Source organism: Acanthochromis polyacanthus, chromosome 12, assembly GCF_021347895.1.
Source record: "Acanthochromis polyacanthus isolate Apoly-LR-REF ecotype Palm Island chromosome 12, KAUST_Apoly_ChrSc, whole genome shotgun sequence".
NCBI lineage: Eukaryota > Metazoa > Chordata > Actinopteri > Pomacentridae > Acanthochromis > Acanthochromis polyacanthus.
This window is the reverse complement of record NC_067124.1, coordinates 20,702,383-20,723,582: the sequence shown is the minus strand read 5'-3', so window position 1 is coordinate 20,723,582 and position 21,200 is coordinate 20,702,383.

Here is a 21,200-nt window from a genome sequence, read left to right as displayed (position 1 = left end):
AACAAAACACCTTCTGTGTTAATTGCAAGACACTGATAGAAATTAGTTATTGTCTTTCGTTCATCTAGTGCTCCTCTAGTTCCTCCTGTGCTCCATCATCACCAGTAAACTTGATCTATTCAGTGTTTGTCTACAGACTGTGAGAAGGTGATCCATGCTTTTAGAAAATCCTATCAGGCGCCTTCTTACATGGATGACACACTTCACTCCATTTGTTCGTGATGAATATTTGAGACTATAGATCAGGATACGTCCTCTGTTTTTCTGCCTCTTTTTCTTACAAATTTGTGAAAGTGCAACATAAAACTGACCATGTGCTCTGTAAGCACTGTTAGGTTCAAATTGGTACAACCATATACTATGTAATACAGCATAAATTGCATCCCATAGAATTGAAAGGGAAAATAAAATTTGTTTTTGTCCCTTGCCTTTTAACAAAACAAAATCATACAATGAATTACCCTTCAAAATAAAACTAATTTTAATTTGATTCATCCAACTAACCTTCATACTACTCATTTTTTTTTCTCTCCAGCCCACATTACACAAATGGGTTGACCTCCTCCAGATAATGAAGCCACTTGTATTTTTAGGTCCAACTTGAATGAATATGTTTTGCCATTGTGGGAGTGTATTTGGCTAGGTAATTTGCCCCTGGAGAGATGTCTAAATTAGAATGCACCAACAGCGACCCATATTACTTCTGATTCAGTCTAAAGGCTGGAGGGGACTTTACTGTTCCAGCCTTAGCACGTAGTAATTGTCACATCGTTGTGGTTGGCATGAATTTTCTGTTGTTTCTGCACATTGGCTCATCAATAACAGAGAAATAGTTCTACATTTTTTGTTAATGTGAGGATTTGCTTTCTGGCAAGGAGTTCTGCTGTAAAATCTGACAATAATAAAAATTATTTTCATCATCACGCTTCATTAATATTCATATATGCCCCTTATAATTAACTGTTTAATTAATTGACCTTTGAAATAAAAGTGAACGTTAATAAAGGCAAATGTTAAACAGTCAAAGACCAAAAATATTGAATTTACTATAAAACTGAAGATCTGGAAATGTTTGAGAAGCATATGATGTGTAGCGTTTTCCACCTTGTGGTTAAGATTCAAACCATTTTACTTATCGCGGATTAGACCCAAAAGGGCAGTCCTGAACTTCACTATACATAGGAGGTTGGAGGTCAAATAACTTGAGAACATACTTTGAGTTCAGTTCTTAATCTAATAACTGTCATATAGCAATAGGACTGTCAACTATGAGCACAGATCTACCTATATCAACTATGACTACAGATCTGAAATGCCACTGGACAGGGAATTAACATGACATCAAACATGATATGATTATCTTATATGGTTCCGGAGACAATAATAAAAGGAAGAAGTTGTAGAGCTTCTGTATGATAGTTTCCTTGAATTTAACAAAGAATACAAGCATATACATTTGATAGAAAGTAAACAAGACTTAAATAAATAATAAAAAATAATGAAAATATATAATACAAAATATATTGTCAGGACAAAGTCTCTGTGTATTTTATGGCAGTGGCAGAGAGGAGACTTGTTTGTGAGCCATGCTTTAGACATTCTCAAGTCCTGTTTCCTGAGAACCTGGAATACTGCGTCCAGATTTTGAGAACATCCCTCGCAGTGTTCAGATCCCTAATTTTAGAATTTAAAACTGTGCAGTTATTCCTTGTATTTAAAGTCAGTTTGAGGAGAAGACGGTCAGAGGGTCACAGTAAAGAATGCAATCTCCTCCAAGGAAATGTGGTTGTCCTCAGAACTGACAAACTGTGGCTGTCATCAGTATCTATGGAAGGTATAACACACACTGTTGTCTCCAAGAGGGCCTCAAATGGCCATCACATTGTAAACGTATGATATCCTGATGTTCCATTTGAACGAAAGTTTTGGGTTAGAGGTCTTTTCATGTGGTCTGCTACCAAATTTACAGATGTGAGAAAGGCTCTTTGTTTTCTGTGTGCTGCTGTTTAGAACTGCAGCCAGAAATATATGGTTATTCTACTCTTTGGTATGCTACACATGTTTGTCATTTCTCGCTTGAAACTTAAACAACTAATTGTCAAGATAGTTCCAAATGAATTTGCAGATGATCAGCTAAATGGCTACCTGAGCAGCAGCAGTCGGCTTTCTTCAGAAAAAATGAAAAGCCACAGCCAGCAACTGTTTAGCTTAGCTTAGCACAAGGACTATACCAACAGAAGGGAATAGCTGGCCTAGTTCTTTACACTGGTATAACACACCTACCAGCACTTCTAAAGCTTAACTCTGAACACATTATGTCTTGTTTCTCTAATGCAAGTAGGATCAAAGTTTGAGAACAACATTTATCTGCTTTTTCGGCAGACATGAAAGTGGTGTCTATCTTTTCATCTAGGCTACTGTAAGTTTCTACTAGAACGCAACAAAGCATATTTCCCAAAATGTTGAATTTCTATTATTTAAATAAAAAAATATGTATATGTAGCACTGATCTTTAGTCAAACCACTTTCCATCAAGCTGCCTTGATGTCCCATAATTTCCTACATTTCTCAGAGCTTGTTGCATTCAACTGAAGGGTATATGTATGGGAAGAGATGGCTGTATTTAGGTGTTAGGAAGAAAAGGGCATTTTTACCTTTCTTTAAATTCAACATGTTTTGTGGCTATGCTGCATTGTGATTTGTCTATACTGTTGGTCAATAGTTCTTCTTTCCCTCCTCTATTAAGCATTTCTTTTTGTCTGAGTGCTCATTGTTGATATAAAGCGATTGTTCATTAAAGAAACCCTTGTAGCTATTTGTAGCATCACTTTATAGAGAGAAGTAAAAGAAAAACACACATACTCGCACACACATTACCAAATTTTGAAACATGGGCTCAGAAGTTCATGGCCTTGTTTTTTTTGTTTTTTTTTTAACAGAAATAAAGAGCTTTTATGATTGCTTATTTTATTCAATTAGTGTTTGCATTTATTACATTTTGAATACGCAGCAATCTGGATTAAATTACCATTAGTATAGTGACATCTCTCCAGTAATCTCACCATGCAGGTTTTTGGATCTTAAGCAATCAAGGCTTTTTAGTAGAACCTGTAAAGTGAAATTTTTTTCTCACAAAATGGTGAACAGTAACCCTCGTAAGCACAATAACAGAACGATCAGCATTAACGTTAGATGGAGAGCTTTAAGGTACAATACATATATACATGCACACTTGGTCCCAGCCTTTCTGTTTTTGTAAAATCTGTGGATTCCGTCTGCAGAATATCATGAATTGCAATGAATGATCTTCAGTCATAAGGTACAGGTTAAGATTACTCTCCTAATCCTTCTGTTGGTGATGGGTTTGCTATTCAGGAAGGAAGGTGTCACAGTGGAGATAGGAGATTAGCTACCTCCCACCTTCAATCAACACTGTTCTGCTTGGATTTGTCTGTGTTGTTCTTTTCTTGTATGTCTTCTTTGTTTTCTTCTTCCTCTCTAAACACAGTGTTTCTCTTCACTCTTTTTCTTCTTTACCTATTGCATACTTAATTGCACTTCTTCACCTCCTCCCCCCCCCCCCTCTTCTACTTGTCTTCAACTTTCCCTCTGCCTTAACCCCCGAGGACACCGACTCCAGTGGAGGTGTAGGACCTGGAGGACACAGATAAGGCCTTTTCTTTAAACCTCATCTCCACAGGCTGAGTGTGCAAAGAGAGGAATGCAGAAAAGCACACTGAACCATCATCACCACCACCACATGGTCGCATCCGAGATCCTGATGCCTAGCCAAGAATTTGGCCGTTTTGTTTTTTTTCAAAACCCATAGGGGCAACTTTAAGCATAGGATAAACAGTATGAATCAGAACATGTTTATTTAACATCAGAGAAAGATTTAGAGGCACGTCCATGGTTACACGTTTGAAAAATGTGTAGTCTAAACATCAGGGATACACAATCTCATATGAAATGATAATGTGTTAGTTTAAAACCTCTAAATTGCTATCAGTTTAGCCCAAACAAAATCAGATAACAGTTCTGTTAGTGGGGGGGGGAAATAAAATGAAATGAGCCAGTGTTCTTAAGCCGTCAGCCATCACACAGGTAATTTATTTTATCATGGCCATCTCTTTGCAGGTACTTCTATAAGCTGTAAGCCATTTGCTACAACAGCTGTCATGGCTGTAATCTCCATGGTTGGAGATGGACAGATATCATCTCCAAACTAGCTTTTCATTCCACTCTCTATCTCCAAGGCTGGCAGAAGCCTCTTTCTGTTTCCGGAGTAAATGTGGGAAATGAGCCAACCAGAAAGTTGCCATGGCAGGTTAACTATAGCATTTCAAAACCACAAGAAGTTTGTCAAACCAGAAATGCATTTTAAGCTAATTTTCATAGCTGATGCAGTCATATAGACTGGTAATTTTACACATCACAGAGGCTCTCACAATTTTCAGGTAGTGCTGTGTACAGTGCTGTAGGTTGCAGCATCAACACAGAAATGTGTGCTCGACTTTGCCTCCCAGTGGTATAATAATAATTATTATTGCCAAACTTGTGCAGATTATTATAAGAATGTCTTTCTTCTATTTGCAATCTCTCCTTTATAGCTGAGCTTAATGGCATTCTGTCAGATGGAGTGAAAAATTATCACTTTATTACACCACAAAGCTTCAGTGCAGAGTGCAAACACTCAACTAATGCCTGCGGTAATGGATATAAAAAAACAAAAAACAAAGCATAAGATCCAGCAGGGAGAGAAAACATACATTTGTGCATATCATAACTTGCTGAGAGGCATCTTGTTGCAGAAAATGGGAAAACAATATAAATCTTTAATGCAGGAGTGGATGGAATGCCCTTTCTTCTTCTTCATGGAATGAGGATGTGAGTGTTATAACATATAGTGGAAATTACAGATGTTAGGCCAGTCAGTCATCATTCATACTTTCCATTTTTGACATGCCTTAATTGAGAGTAATGTAATTTCCCATTTGCTGAAACAATTACTTTTCTGTGCTAGGACATACTAGAATGGCCACAGGGCTAATGTGCAAGGTTCTTGCTTCTAATTGTTGACACACTCTGACATTTCCACTGATAAAGCTGATTTTCATATGTTTCAATAGCACATAACGCAAGCAAAACATTTTCAAGGGTGTCCTTTTATTGTGGGCAGTCTAAGGCGCTAATCATGGTGTCTAATCAGCATCTTGATATGGCACACCTGTGAGGTGGGATGGATTATCTCAGCAAAGGAGAAGTGCTCACTATCACAGATTTAGACAGATTTGAGAACAATATTTGAGAGAAATGGTGATATTGTGTATGTGGAAAAAGTTTTAGATCTTTGAGTTCACCTCAAGAAAATTGGGAGCAAAAACAAAAGTGTTGCGTTTATAGTTTTGTTGAGTGTATGTCAGTTGTGGAGTAATGTGGATGTAGCTCTAAGGATGTACACTGTCATGAGCTGCAGTACTTATTGGCAGCAATTTAAGTGCTGCCACCACTTACTTGGCACTCACCAAAGTCATTTCTATTGTTAGTCTCGTGCCGATGTCGCAGTCTTCTTTTTGCATTGTACTTCAAAACACCCACTCAGGTGCAGGGCATCTTCGCTCTTGTTATATTGTTAAATTGTTATTTGCACATTAGCACCTGTTTACCCTGGTAGGGGGCATCTATATTTTCAAATGCTTTACAAAGCCTATTTGCATTTATTCTGGAAACCGTTGCTTCTCTGGGTGAATGTTTCCAATGTAACTGGCCTGCCATTTTGTCATAAATGCTCTATTGACATAAAGGCTTTGTTTTTAACTGTTTCCAAAATCTGTGATTCACTGCTCCAAAAACACTTAAGAATTAGACTATTGTACAGTGAGCACTAAATTGAGAATAATTACCATTTTGCGTCATCACGGACAGGTGTATTATTGTATGATTAATCCTGGCATTCATAAAATGTGATGCGGTGCATAATGGGATTGTTAGGAGTAAGTATACATGACACTGACTGCTCTCAGAATTTGGACACAAATCCAATATGCAAACAGAGTGCATATCAGCTGCTGTGTTTTTTGGGAACAAGCTATGCCAGTGAAAAGATTGCATCTGTTTAAATGCAGAGAATAAACACGGAAGCATTATATTCATTTTTTGTTGTTGTTGTTTTTGGGTCACCTCAAAAGCCTACTGTCATTATAACCCTCCAATTCCACATGTGTTCCATCCATCCAGCAACTATACCCATTTTATCCTGCAAAGGGTTGTGGGGAACTGGAGCCTCCATGAGCTGACAGTGATAGGCATTGTACACCCTGGACAGGCTGGTCACAGGGTGACCAGACAACTATTCACACCCACACCTGGGTGTAGCCCGTCGCTGATTCGATGAATAATGTTTATATACCTATTCTGTTATCCTAGAATTTTGTCAGGATTGAAACAGATATCATGATTATTTCTTGTTTGCAAATCCAAATTTATATTCAAACAAATGGAATTATTAAGTCAGTAACAAGAAAATTATCTTCTTCTTAGATCACTCAGGTCGTTGAAGGAAGGGTTTTTGACAACAAAGATTGTAGGTCACAGAGATCAGAGTGTGTCTTTTCTAATCCCTCAGCCTATGATGTCTCACAACAATCTGTCAAACTAATAATTAATAAACAAGTCTCGGAAGATTTGAATTTTGAATCAGCACTTTATACTAAGTTGATCATAATTATAGCATAAAAACTACAGTACAGTTACTGTTACAAATTTGGTGGCCACAGAACTTCCATAATATCCCATGGTATACTAAACAGGGTGGTACAAGGACTAATTTGCTTGACTGTTAATTGTTTGGAAGGACAAACTGTTTTGATGTAATCTTCCTGTGTTGCTGAAGCTTCATATAAAGAATTTACATACAGAGGTCAGCGTCTGTAAGCAAACATTAGCTGGCATACTGCATGTATTGATTTTTTTTATGTCTGTAGCAGCAATACTTGCAGCACTAACATAAAAGGGGAACCAACAGCTAGTGCCGAACAACAGTGTACTTTATATGACAATGTAGGTCGCTGTGATTACGTTCCCAACTAACAACTGTCAAAAGGGTAAATCAATAGGTAATTTTGGGGCCAGACAAGAGTGGTTGGAGTCAATATCCTGTATCAAGCAACCCACTGGAAAACCCTGAGGGAGCCTGGTAAAAGGATTACCCTCTGCTACCCTTAAGTTCTCACTCCATAATTGTCTTTGAGCAGTGATGAACATCACAGGCATGACCATGTCTTCAGCCCACACTTTTAGAAAATCAATATAAATATATATGCCCAAGCTAGCCCTCACCACATGGCTACATAACATTTCCACTGTTACATTACACACAGAAACATATTCAAAAAGCCTAACATCCTGGAAATGATTCACAAATGTACCAAGGTTAATAGTGCCATTCATGTTAGAGGACTAATCGCTATGATTTGAATGGAGGATAATCATGAGGCTAATCAGGGCCTTTCCTATAAGCTTTTTGTTTGGTGATCTATGCTGTGCATTTGCTCCCTGTAGAAAGGATTCCATTGAAGCGGGATGTAATGCACACACAGTAATATTCACTTTACTATTTCACAGAGGGCTATGAATAGGGACAGTGAATGAATCAAGCACTAATGTGAGCATTATCCTTCAGACATTTGTGCTTATTGGTCTAATGCTTGTCAGTGGAGCCAGAGTGGAGGATGACATTTTTAATGTCCAGTTTTATTGTCTATCCCTTCTCTCTAATGTTCATAGTTCAAACTCATGAGTGAGGAAAGTGAGAGATTTCCTACCTCTTTTATAATGCATTTAATAATTTATTACACCCTTACAACCTGATGAATCCTGTGATAGTTGAGCAATGTTTCAGGACTGCTTGTTGGAGTCCCTACAAAGTTTAATCATCCTTTCCAGTGGCACAGGGAGGAATATCATGAAAAAACAATCTAGATCTAACAATGTCGTGGCATTATTGTAAATAATCCTCTTTGACACAATGAAATGTGTTATCGCCGTGAAGGGGTTTATTCTCTTTTGTGTTTTTGCGAAACCTTAATGCCTAGGTCTGTGACTTTTTGAAAAGAGAAACCGCAAAGGAAATTCGCAGTATAGATTGAAGGAGAGCCACTTGAAATAGGGTTGACTGACCTGGGATGGCAGTACACAACCAGCTTCAAATGAAAGAAATGAAAAGAAAGAGAAAAGCTTATTGGATGTATTGAATCATTTTACTTTGCAGCCAGCCAAGGGATTGGATGGGGTGCGTGATCGGACTCAGTGCCGGGTCGAAATGTGTTATCAGAAACACACTTGACCGCAGACATCTTGAAACTTACACTTGGGTTGAGCCATATACTGCTCAAAAAACAGTTCTGTGCAAGATAGATACACAGAGAGCTGCAGGAAAAGTTTGTTCTGTTTCAGCAAAGCTTGTCTGCTGTGATGCTGTGCCTAGTATTTTTTGTTTTATTATTGTGTTCTTTGTGTCTGTAGTTACATAATTTGCTTACTGCCCACGGAAAATATCCCTTTGGGAATACTAAAGTATGTCTTTTTTTTTTTTTTACTTATCGTATCACTTTTCAAGTACATTTAGGTTTGTTGCAATGCCGAGATCTGTATCTTTTGAGAACATGTTAAGAACTGAAAGTTACAGTCTTGACTTAAAGGGTAACTTCGGTTTTTTTCAACCTGGGGTCTGTTTTCATATGTCATTTCATACATGTGAGTGATGGAGAAATGAATTTTTGACATAACTCCAGCCAGGCAGTCAACTTAGCAGCTCAGCTAGCAGCTCAGCTAGCGAAAAATATGGGGCAAGAGGCCCCCCCGCATCAAAGTCTGCCCTAACGTGTTTTTTTTCCCACACTGACCGGCTCGGATAGTCTCAACGAGTGTCCCACAACATATTAGAGATGAGAAGTGAACGAAAACCGCCACATTACTTGGCGATTGCTCTTTGTTGTGGTCTGTATCCAAATCTCAGGATGCTAGAAAGCAAGTCTCGTTCTGAAATCGCGCGATAGCTCGTGTCAAAACCGGTGTTTGGAAACCCATGCAGTAAATGATGATGAGCTGGAATCAAACCTGTGTCTCTGACACAGTTCTGTTTACGAATCACCTTCTTAACCAGTTGAGCTATCTGGACACCTTGTTCCAATTTGTTGGACGACATACTAATCTATGATGTTTTTGTCATATTTTGGACCACATACTGAAACATACTAAAAAATTCAAAGTGATCCAGAATCCAGGATCCTTTCCGGAGTGCCACCAAAATTAAATCAGCTCTTCCTCTTACCATCGTCTACATCCCCTCAAAATTCATCTGAATCTGCCCAGGCGTTTGAGTTATCTTGCTAACAGACAGACGGACACACAAACACCGGGTGTCACATAACCTCCTTGGCGGAGGTAATTAACTTTCATCAATTAAGATTCATCTTATGGATGAAAACATAACCTGTTTATTGCAAATTGCTTATCTACTCACACTTGGTCAAGTTACAGACTACTTAATAAAAAATCTTAATGTTTTGGTTTTATGGCACAGATTAAAGCCAATGAAATGATTTCAGTCAGCCTGCTTAGTTTAAGCCCTCTCTTGTAAAATGGAAATGCATGTCAATGAGATTGAATGTTTGGTTTTATAGAGCTAGTGCACTGTAAAAACAATGCTGACAGTGAGCTTATTAATCAATCAATCAGTTCGACTTTTTGAGGCTTGCCATATACCACAAAAAGCTTCCAACACAGGAGATATGTTTTCATCATATTGCACTACAGAGCATAAGCCTTTCACTTGTGTACAGTCATTCGCATCGACATCACAGTGAAACAGTCTTTTTTTTTTTTTTTTTTTTTTTTTTTAAAAAGACTGCTGGGCAATACACCCTCTATTAAACCTGTTGGGTCAGTTTCATAGCCGCCTACCTTCCGTGTAAGCTTAGAAAACACTTAAGCGTCACTTCAAGGTCTCTGCCAAACTTGAAGGTAAACGGCTACACTGTTTCCAGGGTCACCTATTTTTTATTATTTTTTTTTCCGTTCTCTGGCAGCTGTTAGGGTTACTTTGCAGTCAGCATTTCTCCCTAAAATAGTTAAAATTGCCGCCTGGCTGCTACTGACTTTTTCATACACCAACTGTTCTGTCAGTGAATCTCCTTCCCAAAGCAATTAACTGTTATGTAGAGGGGAGTAAGTTGAAGTTTGGACTTTAGCTAATTTAATGGTATCAGACTTGTATTTATTGTCAGACTTTGATTTTTTTGTCATTTCCTTTGCCAGTGAATTCCCTCTCTTGTTTATTTCTCCTTGCATTGTTGCTTTCTTGTCTTCCTCATGCTCAATAACCCTCAGAGAATTAAAGCAAATGCTTTGTGGCTTCATGTTCTGGTCTGCTGAGGGTTTGTTTGGTAGAAAAAAAATTGACCTTTTCTCTGGTGGAGCTTTTGCTGTATGATTTTTTTTTTTTTTTTTTTTTTTTTTTATCATGAACGCAAAATGGCAGCTACAGAGAGAAGCTTGCTTTTTGATTTTGAAGGGCTGTACAGTCCGTGTTTACCATTGATGTCTTATGCTGAAGAAATGTTTTTATTGTTATTTTCATATCGGAAACTGCTTTTAATTAGTCATTTGTGAAGAAATAAATAACATTTAACAATGATAAGGGCAATGAAAGGCAAGTTAGATTGCCACTTACGATGACACACTTTGGAGTGTTCTTTAATTACATCTTTAAAGATGGTTGTTTTTAATGGTGAACTGTCGGTTTTGACAGTAGTTTCAGCCTTCTTTATTTATACAGTGCAAATATGTACATGTGCAAGTGCTTCACAACCACAGACACTTTTCTGCAATCCCTAAAAATAACAACCTGCCCAAGAGGTACGAGGACCTGCACAGATGGTGGTATACTATGCAAGCCACACGGGACAATTAGTATGTGAATTGATGATGATGCGGGCTCAGCACTAATTGGAAGCTGGTAAATGAATGTGATTTCTCCCTCTGTCTCAGTGGGCAGCAACATCAGGTAGCACTGTTATAAGTCTGTTTCCATAACCAGCACTGGCAGCATGTAATGGGCTGATCATATGCAATGTGCAGCCTCGGCCACCAGCGCTAATCAGACACATAGATCGCATTAACATTGCCGTATGATCTTGTTTTGAAATAATTGGAGTGCATCAGTATCTCAATTTCCTGGCTATAAAGCATATGATTCAATACAAGATTTGAGGTAGCGTTTTTAATACAAAGCCTGTCGTTTTGAGATGCTGCTGCTCTTGGGTTGTAGGCTTAATATAAATCCTCCACTCCTCATCTAAACCCTCGACTGCTGTTTGAATAAACACCTGTTCACACTCGAGATGAAAAGGTTACCAGGTTGGAGACAATTTTAAAAGGAGATCATCATTTAAATTTCATGCATGACATGCTGCGTGTCCTTAGGCTCCCTGTGTTAATTAATACGGCAGTCACTGGATCTTCCATGTGAAGTATTCTGTTGTTAAAGTGCATAAATGAACAACATTTGCATGTGTTTATGTTTATCTTCCCTTATGAAATGTCAAATTAAAGGCATCGAATCAGGAGCTCCCACTCAGGAAGCTCCCGCAGAGCCGTATGTCTGCAGTTAAAATTGTCATTTCAGTGTGATCTTTATCATCTGAACCATGCTAGGGTGCCAGAGAGATCTGGTCTGGATGTATCTACTTCCATTGTGCTTAGATTGTTATTGGATCTTCAAATCAAGTCAACGTCAGAATCAGATTGGATCAGAGTTCTACAGTCTAAATGACTGTGGCTCATTTGTTACTCCTATTGCCACACACTGGACTGGAGACAGAGGTTTTCTCTGTGTTATGCTTGGTTTATTTTTTTCCCCCCAAGACATACATATTAAGCATTAGAAATATGCTTGAGTCCAAGCAGTTCTCTAGCTGCATTGCATCCAAGTGAATAGCACCGTTTAACTGCAATTTTCCCCTAAGGGGCTAATAAAGAATAATTTAATTACATTACCAACAGTTCTGAATAGTTTACTAAAAAAATCTTTGGCAAATTTAGTATAATTTACTAATTGCTGCAGGGACAGTGTTGCACTGAACAAGATCCAGCAAACTATAATATACATGCAAAGCAAGAAAAACACTGCGAACATTGAATTTATAAAATCACTTTTATCAGCAGCTAGTACATCCACCCTGGCCCTGCCTCTTTATGTGAAGACACATGTTCAATTAATGTCATCACTTGTGTATTAGCTGATCATTTACTCAACCCCTGATGGTGCCAAATGCTGGCAGTTGAGTCTCATGGGAGGTCTGGCCTGGGGAACCTTTCTTTTGATGGAGCATGCAGGCATTTTTTTAGAGCTCACAGTCCCCTCCAGGAAACCAACAGCAAGGAGCAGTAAATCAATAGCTACGCAGTGTGGGCAAATGACAACCCGTTTAGTTTGGCGGCCTACTTCGTTTCACAACATGTGGCCTGGCCTTCTAAACCGAAGGCAGGGTCTCGGGGAGAAAATATTTCCCTGCACTAAATCAGATTTGGCAGCAGGTGGTATGTGGAGTGAGTGAGCTGCCTCTACACCTGCCAAGGACTGGGGAGCCAGAAGAAAACACTCTATTTTTCTCCACCCAGGTGACTCTCCTGCACCTCCCACTGGTTCAATATATCAATGGTATCTGGCCGGTTGGGAAGTGTCATCAATCAGCATTGCATCATCTTCAAAACAGTCATTCATTATCACAAGTGCAACGAATGCAAAAGGTGAAACTGACAGCACAGCAACTGTATGTTGAAAGAACAGAAACAGCACTGAGATGATACTTGAAAATGATTGAGTTTGCTCAGTATTACTCTCAGTGCTCTTCTAGGAATGTGAAGAAAAAGTGCAATACCTCCTACTATGTTGGAACTTCAGTGTGTCTGTTAGTGTGAGTAACGGCTACTTCTTAGAGTAATACATTTATGACCTTGATCCTTGAGAAGAACGATCCATTTTGCAATGTGAAGTATTGATGCGATTACGTTTAAAGGGAAGATGAAACAATGATTTGTGCATGGAAATTTAGCTCTCTGACTTTCATGAGACTGCTCTAGTATTCCTCTGGGCTAAAACCTGTAGTATGCTTGACAGAAGGGATATTAATTCCTGTCATGTTCTTAAATCCACAACAATTTGTCCTAAGCAGCAAAGTCACTCTGAGAGGGAAAAAAAAAAAGCGATATAAAGCTAAATGTAAGATGAATTATGCATGTACGGGGCAAAACTCGATTATGCCGTTATTTATCTGATTGACTGGTGCTATGGCAGTGAAGTTCAATTTCCGCTCCTTCGCTCACACTTCATAGCCTCTTACTCTCTGACGATCTCTAATCTTTACATTCAAAAAAAAGTAGTGTTTTTTTCCCACTCTCTCTTTCCTCCTCTGGGCAGGCAGGTTATACACTCCAGTGCTTCAAAGGGACAGTTATGAACCTATAAAGATCCATCTTTGCCATCTTTTACAATTTGTTTTTCCCATAAACTAAGGAGTCCCTAAACGGCTCATGCAGGCATGCATATTTACCTTGTGAGTCATAAAGTAATGGAATGATCTGGAGGCTTCAAATGGAACAGGTTTAAAGAGCTTGAACACCTTCATATATAAAATGCAGAGAAGATACACAAAATCAACGCTAACAATAAAATGGCAACAAATGCAAAACAATTTAAATTATGTTTGCTGAAAGCTACAATACCCAGCTGTTTTGGGAAATCCTAAAAAGATGGAACTATGTGCTGATGACTGATTTCTAGATTCGGGTTTGCTGCCGAGAGCCAAACACAAATAGGATGGGAAGCCAGGAAGTGGAAAGACTGACATATTTGTGTTGGTTTGTGTCTCTGAGAGTTTTGTTGCCACAAGGAAAAATACAGAAAACTGCTTGCCTCATCCATGCAATCATTATTACAATTTATACTTTCCAGCCCACAGAGTAATTTTTTTTTAGATCTGAAACAACTGGGAAAATTTGCAATGTCTTCTTTGTTGCCTTTTTACAGACAAAACAATAAAATAGAAATAGTCTGCAAATTAGTCTTGATTATGTAAATAATTGCATTTTGTAGCCACATCTTTTTCTTTCTCATTTGGTCAATTTCAATGCTTTACTTAAATATTGTCATTGTATTTCAGTGTAATCATCAACTATCTTAATTGGAAATTCAAGTGTGTTCCTTTTTTTGGCAATAGTGTGCTACAAATCAATAAATTAATCATGGAGGCAGTGACAACACCTCACGTGGTGAATACCAGCTTGCAGGTTAAAGGGGCTGCACTTCACATGACTTTGACTTTGACTGCACAGTTATTGGTTGTTTTATATTCTTGTGAGTGAGGATGTCAAGTAGGAGCCTCTTATTTTGGCATCCTCCACTGACAGGGGACCAGCCACACTTATTAGAGTGTGGAAGCATTGTCAAATTGCTTTTAAGAGCCTATGGATGCCTGAACTATTGCTCCTCAACCTTCCCCAGATTATTCAATCTCACAGTCCTATTGCTGGCTCAAGATAAGATGGCGAATCCATGCAGTGGAGGCTTATCTGAACTTAGCACACACTCTCAGGAGTATGGGATTTCACTACAAATTCCTTCCCCGCACATCAGGTATGACCCAATTAATGTGAGAATTTGCTGCCTTTGCCTTTCACCCTCTGCCACATCAATAAATGATAAGGATTTTGAATAAAGACAGTGAAAGGACTTTCCACACATATATCGGTGTGGCTGGTTTTTAAGAAAAAAACATACTACTCCAGAGTTTACTCTGCTCACCCCATGCTTAATAACACATTTTTTAGTAATATCTTAAAAAGTCTATTCAATTGTTGCATTAATGCTGCTAGCGTTAAGAGCAAAAACAAGGTTATCTGCAAGTGCCTGAGATAAACGACCGGCAAGTTGGGAAAACAAGTAGACAAAAAAACATAAAATTAGGACCACAAATTCACCAGTTTTACAACATGGGTACAACATTTAGAGAGAAAAACTGACACATACAGTTGAGCTGTTAGAAGAATTAGCATGTCCCAGCTACAATTCAGGATTTGGTTTTAATTTCTATATTTACACAATCTCTGTTTAGTTTGAATGTTGAATGTTCAAAAATCTTCATCACAGATAAGCAAATTTAATGTAGCTATATAAAATGTTGAAAAAAGTACAACTATTGATTACTATATATGATAACAAATAATAAATTGACAATGAACATGGAGTTTGGGCAAAAATATGGTCATGGTTACAAATAGAACTAATGGGTATGGCTATATCATCGTACCGTATCACATATTGCAAATTGTTCAGCAGCAGTTCATCACATTTGGATGAAAATCTGGCTAACATGTATGTGCTGTTGGGAACTCTTTGCATATCTACAATGGCAAATCAAAACAGACAGGTACATTTTAGTGATTTTCCCTGGAGGAGTTTGCATTAATAAGGGCAGTGGCAGTATATGTAAAATATTGTATTTCCAGATAACACTGCTCTACACCTTCCATAAAATTGTCTTGCTCAGAAGATTCGAGTCAATTGTTCTTTCCAATTATGGATTTTTCCCCTCCTCGGAGACATGTTAAACAAAGTGGTACTAAAGACTTGGCCGGACCGTCTTGGATGTTTTTCTGCACAGTGTGATCATTATTGACATTGGTGCTTATCTGGGGGCAAATGCCAGAGCAGCTGTCTGAAAAAAGAGAACGGATTACTGGCACTAAAAGAGTCCCAGAGGTTGGGCGAAAACGCCGAGACTGATGGCCAGAGCCTGAACCAGACCCAACAATCGCTAATTATCTAAAATACTTTGGTCCTTGGCTCCAAAACTGAAACAGTCACAGCAACTGTGCCACACCGTGTACTTGACAAAAAAGGCTGGAATTCACTCAAAGTCAAGTGCAGGAAGCTTGGACAGACTGCAGTGGGTGTGGTTTCACGACACTCAACATACTGCGCACCTTGATTGAGTGGTGTTAATGAGATGGAGACCATTCACCTTTTACATTCATACAGTGTCTTTTTGACCTGCATGCTGGTTCACACATGGGTCATGAGTGGAGCTGGTTCCATCATGCACTGGGCATAATGCATGTAACATTGTATGGTAAGGGTCTTCTGAAGGTTAGAATCCAGCTCGGATAAATGTTTACTATACTCTTTAAATGAGTGCATATCCTGCTTTTCTGCAAGCACAGATGCATCTGTGTGTGTGTGTCTGTGTGTGGGAGAGAGTGAGTATATGCATGTTTGAACCAATGGGTGGAAGTTAGCCTATGCACCTAGTATCTTGAGTAACAATCAATGCCAAGCAGAGGAGAAGTGCACAAAAGAATTAGACAGCCAAAGGAAATGAACCAAATTCAATTTCAGCCCTGGCTGCTCAAGCTGTCTACCACATAAAGCCAAGACTTATTATGAGATGGGCACCAATATCATTATTCAGACCTGATGAGGTGCCCTCTGTTTAATGGAACCTCTCAATTTAGTTCACATAACAACAATCCTTGCATTATGAAGCTGGTGTGCCTCAGTATGAGGATGACCTGCTATCTGAAACGAAGGCGGTTGCAGAACTTGAGAATGCAGTGATCTTGCTGGATGTGTGCAGATGGCGGTTATTGATTTATTTAGATAAGAAATATTGCTCATTTCAAAGGCCCCTATGTGTTACTTGTATGCTAAGGAGCCCGAATAAGTAAAGTGATGAGTCACTTGGCTGCCATAGATTCAGGAAATTGGTTTGTCGTAGTGTAACAAAAGGCTTGTCTGTGGCACATAATTGCTTTAGCCCTACAACTTTCACACCACACTCGCACACACGGCACATAGACACACATAAGAAGTGTGTGGCTGAGGCTTCAGGCCTGCACAAGCATGTTTGATGACTTGAAAGGTGGCGTACTTCAGAGCTTTTCTGATAAAATGATGATGTGTGTGAGTGGTGTTTTGATAGACCGAGAATCTTTTTTTTTTTTTTTGCGATAACATTTCAAATACCTTGCCAACAAAGTCTCTTGTGAATACTCCCCCTCATAAAACCAGTGATTTTAATCAGGTAGCATCCAATTAGGAACTTCCACTAACTCAACATCTGGAGAACAGCGTGTGTGTGTGTGTGTGGAAGGAAGGAGGTAGGGGGGAGCTGATAACTTAGATTGCCTCTTATTTTCTTTCTACATATATGCTGACACAAAAGAAAGGGCTAATCACCTTGCAGATGAAGGTATATCCCCTGTTGTGCAGTCATTAAAAACTGTATGAGACTTTATCAAGTTCTTTGGAAATCCAACGGCTTAGTATGTCAGCAACGTAGATTTGACATTTACTGCTCTACTTGTGGTTTCCTTTTAGGCAACAGACTCAATTCACGTGTTTCATACTTTCTTTCTGTCTTGCTTCACAGCATTTCAATAATTTCTCTAAAGGAATTCTGCTCCCTGCTCTTGCTCTACCATTACTATTTCAGATCAAGGTAAAGAGTTACTATAACAATAGATGAAACAAAACCAAAGAGGAAGCCTTGCCTTTTTTTGTATTCTGAGTTTGAAAGGTTAATTTAAGTATAAAGTCATTTGGAAATTAATTTTGACACAATTATAAACGGCATTAGATGTAACTGCCTTTGTTTGTACAGCTCAGACATATACATGTTATCAGTTCAGAGACAGACATATTTAGGGAGAAACACACTGGCAGCTAAATTGCTTTAACATGAGGAGATTTGTAAAATATGTTTGTCCTGGGGTCACTATACCTGGCTACTACATCTCTTATGTAGTGTTGAGTGGCCCACACATTTTTCAATACTTAATATATTCTCTCCACTTTATTGGTATGTACCATTTTATTGCTTCCTACTTAAAAGTTCAGATTGTGAACTATTAAACATGTTTTGGTGAGCTTTTATAAATGAAGGGGGTTTGTGTCTCTTAAAATATGGCAAAACTTATAATAAGAAGTAAGGATGAAAGAAAAAAATCTTGAAGATTGAATGTATAGTTATCAAAGCCCTGGATTTTGTAAACCCACCACCATTAACCCTCACTGCCTTCCTGTCACATGCAGATGAATTCATCTGAATATGTTTCCACTACATTTCTTTTAATACCTTCTCAGCAAATCAAACTTGTAGTATATTATATAACCTCTAGAAAACAAACTTGATATGGCAAATACAATATGTAAAAACAGTCTGAAACTATTGCAGATTGAAAATGATAAAACATTGCCTTTGTTTGGGACAGTGGCTGCAGTCACTCAGATAACAAATCACCCACTATTATAATGGAATGATTTTAAAGGACCACCGCTGACAAACCTCATGTGTCCACTGGTCTCAGTAATCCTTTACATTAATGAATAGTGAAGAGAACTGTGAGGACTTAATTAAGTGTCCAAGCCCTTGGCTATTCAGGGGCATTGTCAAACCTCTTTATGCGCTTAGGCACTGAGGATTCTTAATGCACCACGTCATGGTAAGAACCTCAAAAATAAGAACCAAGTCAGTGGAGCTTCCCAGAGGGACAAGACACTTTATCTGAGCCGCATGTATGTCTGCAGACCAGTCATGACAAAGTCTGTCCCCCCAGTGCTGCAACAATGAAACAAGTAAATTGGAAGTCACAGCACCAAGTTCAACATTTGACAGGCGCAAGAGGTCAGGACTCAGCTTAAGGCACTTGTTTACAGTAAGAGCGGAAACCAATTCAGCTTGTGTTGCACTCTGGCCTTACTGGTAAATGTCTCCCGAGTTCTGCTATTGGTTGTTTTTTCTTTCACTAAAGTAAATGCATTATGGATTTTTAGTGGAATAATAATATATACACTTTTTTTCAGTAGTTGTAAATACGTTGCTATTGTACGAGCTATTGCAGCTGTACAGGACTGATCACTAACCTCCAGTTGGTTCCTGAGATGTCAGGTCCTCATAATACCACCTTTTTCTTTACAACATCTATCAATGGATATGCTAATGATGGAAAAAATATATTGTAGATCTTTATAGGACAGTAACAACTGCATAGCGCTCATTCTGTGTCAAGATGAAAGTTTCTGGTGGGGAAAAAGTATGATTCAATCAGTGCAGTCTGTCTTATTTCTTTTCCAATCTATCTCATGCTGTATGTTATTGCACTTTTAATGCAGCTGGCCTTATGCTTTGGGCCAGTAGTAATCTCAGGCATAAAAAAAAAATCTAAAACATTTTGGTCAAACGATCTTCAGTGCATGAAATTGGACTCACAAATTTAGTGGTTTTTTTTTCTTATATCGCAGCACTGTAGTGCTACAAGCTGCATGGAAAGAAGTTTCAGTAACTGCATGTTCATTTTTGTCCTTAATTTTGCATTTCGTGATGCAACAATATTTTTCTTCATTAAATACTTTCTTTATCTGAGAACAACAGCCAAGAACAGCTGCTTTTAAACAAAGCTGCAGACGGTAATCCACATTAATATTCATAGCAATTAAATCCTCAAAACACTCTCGCTATCAATATTAAGGATGATTTTAATGGGAATACGTGGAGAAATTACCAGGTTTCCTGCGATGTACAGTTTTCTGTGGTTTAATTGTTTACAATATAACATATAGCACTGAAACAATAAATCAATTAGTCAATCAGAGCATTCTATGCATGACAATTTTGTTATAATGAAGAAATTTGAAAAGAGAAACTCTAAACTACTTGATTACACCTTTTAAAGTGTGACGCTTTTCTTTGATTCATATCACTGGAAAATTCTATAGTTGAGAGTAAACTAGGCCCCCTGTTAGCTTTCATAATGTATGGATGTTTTACAATTGATTAAATGAATAATCAAGCACATAATTATCTGATTAGTTGATATCCCAGGTATATGCCAGTGACTTATTATACACAGATGCACTTATCATAACTAAAGGTACTTATGATAACTGTGTAATAATTTAAAGAGCTTCAAAATGCTCAATTTAAGCCCTATGATGCATTATAAGAATATATAGATATAAAAAATACATTGAGGAAAGAACATCAATGGATGTCAGCCAAAGTACCCAGTCTGGAGGCAGACTCGTTTTTCATTAAGATTAACTGTGTAGCGGGGGCGGCCTATCTTTCTATGCCTCCAGCTGACACTTGTCCCCCTCCTACAGCAGCAGTGTGTGTGTTTGTGACTGTGTGCACACATGTATCTGTGTGTTTGCTATTATGCGTGTTTGCCAATGTGTGTGTGTTCCAATGCTATCAAACAATGAGAGTCTTATCAGACATTGCCGGAGGGATATGAATGAATCAGAGGGGAATTCAGACCAAAAATCAGCATGTTCCCAAGGGAACCAGAGTTTATACTCTGAGCCAAAATATAAGGAAGGAATTCTATTCTCTTGACCTGTTTTTACAAATGAAATGTCAATGTCTTGAATCTTGTTTTGTATAGGCGTTGTGTTATATCTCGAAAGAAACACTGTCATGTACCTAGCTAGCTTTTTAGTTCCATAACAATGGTATGACAGAATGAAGAGCTCTGTAATTCTTTCTGGATTACGTCTGTTTGCGACATATCACTAATGCAATCTTATCAACATATCATTTCCATTAATTGTATTGGTTTCTAACTGTACCTGCTTCTCAGCCAGCTAATCATACATACATTATCAATTTTGAAGTTTTAGAACACCCATTTTTTTCCAGTTTTTTATTGGAAATGATGCATCTTAATGTTTCATTGTACTCTGAAATGAAAGCGTAGAACAACTAAATAAATGAAGTTTTAAAAAAATCAATTTATAAACCAAAATGTATTCCAAACTTTTGACTCATAAAAGTAGCTACCTTTGGTAGATGTAACAGCTAAACACACGTGGCATTCTTTCCACAATGGAAATCAAATATTCTTCAGGGGTTCTTCCCTACTCTGAAGTTCCCATAATATGTGGCTCTTGCAGGTCGCTTTGCTTCCACTCTTCTGTCCAGTTCATCCCAAACCAGCTCCATGGGGTTCAAGTCTGGAGACTGTGCTGGACACTCCATGTTTTCAAGCTTACCATCTTGTTCTTTATTCCTAAGGTAGTTCTGGCATAGCTTGGACTGATGTCTTGGGTCATTATTGTGCTGCAGGATGAACCCCTGACC